This window comes from Echinops telfairi, unplaced genomic scaffold (genome assembly GCF_000313985.2).
Source record: "Echinops telfairi isolate 266 unplaced genomic scaffold, ASM31398v2 ScPeMD7_18;HRSCAF=68, whole genome shotgun sequence".
Taxonomy (NCBI): Eukaryota; Metazoa; Chordata; class Mammalia; order Afrosoricida; family Tenrecidae; genus Echinops; species Echinops telfairi.
In genome coordinates, this window is record NW_022103915.1 from 8,368,993 (window position 1) to 8,371,656 (window position 2,664).

Below are 2,664 nucleotides of genomic sequence, written 5' to 3' on the forward strand. Positions count from 1 at the left end.
TACAACTGACTGGCTGGTCACATGAGATCACATCATTCTACAACTGCCAAGCCACCGAGAATCATAGCCCGGCCAAGTTGATCTGGAATTTTTGGGGGGTGGGGGAGAGAGAGGGGGCCCAATTCAATTCATAGCACACAGTATCACCAGAACACACAAGGCAGCTCCCCCCAACTCCCCAGGCCATGTTGCTCCTAAGACCATGAGTGGACCCTAAATGGCTATTAGGAGCTTTGCGCTGTGCTCCCGGGAGACCTGCTGATGGACAGGTGCTGTACACCTCCAGGCCAGGCTTGGCTGGTTCCATTCATGACACGTGTGTGGTAACGGCCTGTGGAGGCTCAGGGGTAGCTGTCCAGAGGGCCGGTGAACCCACTTCAGGCCCTGCCACCACTTGTCTGAAATGGCGAGGGTATGGCTATGATGCCGAACTGGTGCCCAGCAGATTTTGCTTCCAGACCAAGGCAGAAAGACCTGGCGGTGGTCCCCCAGGGAGAACCAACCCTGTGGGCCACAGTGACCTGCTCTGCAAGGGACCGTGGGGCTCACAGCACCGGGCCGTGCAGGGAGTCGCCCTGGGCTGGGGACCGACCCTGTGGCAGCGAGTCACTGTGTTTACAGATTGGCTTTATCCTAATGTCCAGTGGCCCTTACCTGTCATGTCACAGCTTTCTTTCTCCATCCCCAAGGGTGTAGATTTATTCATGGGGCAGAAGATGTGGGGGGTGAAAAAAATGATATGGGGTGGGTGGTGGTGGTGGGAGACTCTCTGTACTCCGTTTGTCTTGGAATTCAGAACTAGATCGTCCAAGGGTTGGGTTTTCCCCTTGAAACCCTCCCGCCGTCCACATTCAGCAGTCCAGAGCCAGCAAAGATGGCAGCCACTTTTGGAGCAGGCGTGGCTGGGCGCTGCCAACCCCACCATCCTTAGTGGCAGCGTCACCAAGCTTCCCCACTGGTGCTCCAGGTTCCCTCCCTGTGGGGCTTGGTACGGAGTTACTCCCGGAGGCAGCTTATCAACGGGCACAGAAAAAGCAGAAATGAATTCCCCAAGGAGGGTCTGGGATTTGGGTGGGGACCCCTCTGGCCAAGGATGCAGGACCACCTGGGTCCCACCCAGCAACTTCCAGCTTCTGCAGGTCCAGCCCATCTCACCAGGGGGCCGGAGCAGAGCCTTAGTGCTGCTGTGTTCTGGGGAAAGGAATTCCCTTTCTGTCCCTGTCGGGTTAGTTACAGGCTGACTGCGCCCAGTGAGTGAGCCGTGAGCCTGTGTCTGCGAGGCTGGGCCTGGGTGTGGACTTCAGGGAGGGGGTGACCCTCATGTCCAGCCACTTGCCTGCTGCCTTGGGTGGTCCCCACTACTTCCTGGGAAAGCTTATCTCCCTGTCAGTGGGGTTCACCTCTCCTAACATTGCTACCAACCTGCGGGAGGGTCTGCATCCCCGTGTGGTCCTGGGGTAAGTTCCATGGGGTTCTTTCTTCTCTGCCTCATCATAGCCTGATGGGATGATCTCCGTGTGTGTGTGTGTGTGTGTGTGTGTGTGTGTGTACGCGCGCCGGCGCACGCACAGGGAAGGGAATTGATGAGGGCTGGGTGGTGGGGAGGAAAGGTGGAAGAGAGCTAACATTGACTGACCGCCTACTATGTGCGGGTTTCTGATGGGCGCTTCACCCCAACAGTACTGGCTCCTTGTGGAGCTTGTTCTGAGCCCCTGGGGATGTTTCCCCATCCCACTTTGACTCATTTAGTCCCATGCATGCAGAGCAATAATGCCACGACTGTATATAGCACCGTACGTACGCTTTCCCAAGAACGTATATGCCAGTGACCTTTGATCCTCTCAACAGCCTCCTGTTACAGAGGAGGAAATTGAGGCGGGGCCAAGATGACTGATCGGCTTCAGTTGTGCAACTAGTTCTGGGTGAGCTGGGAGCACCTGCTGTCTGCACCCTTTGGGATGCGGGGCTGATCCTGCCTGAGCAGTCTGCTGACAGCAGGAGCCCAGTTATTCCCAGGGGAGCTGAGAGCATCCTGCCCACAGTGCTCAGGGCTGGGCATACAGCAAGCGCTCACTAAGTGCTGATTGGGTTTCTCTTTCCCCCACACCCCTTGTGCAGCCACCAGAGAGGGGCTCCAGAAGCCCGGGCTCCCACGTGCTTCCCAGGGACCCTTCGGTTCCAATGAGAAGGCGGCCCTCCGATTCCGCCTGGGCTCATCGGAAATGCTGGTCTCCAGATTCCTAGGGTTGGAGAGACCTCCCACAAGAGGTGACCAGCTCTGGGGTGTGCACTCCGCTATAGGGCTGGAGCTGGGGGCAGGTGTCTTGGAGACACCAGCTGCCGTGTTGAGGCGGGCGGGTCACCAGCGGAGGAGGCTCAGCCGTTTGCCCCCACCCCAGCCCCCGAGCCCACCCCTCCACTCCTGGAAGGAGTTCTGGCGGTGACAGCAGAGAACCGCAAGGAGGCAGCTATGCCTGTGTAGTCCTCGCCGGACGCGTGGTCTGAGCAGCCCCACAGCGTTGCCACGGCCACTCGGCATCACCAGCATCACTTTCCCAGGTGTCACGGGCCATGGCGGGATTGCCTCCCAGCCTCCTGGGGGCAACTCCACCGCCCATCCACCACAGAGAATTTCTTGGCAGCCTGGGGGGTGGGGCGGGGGCG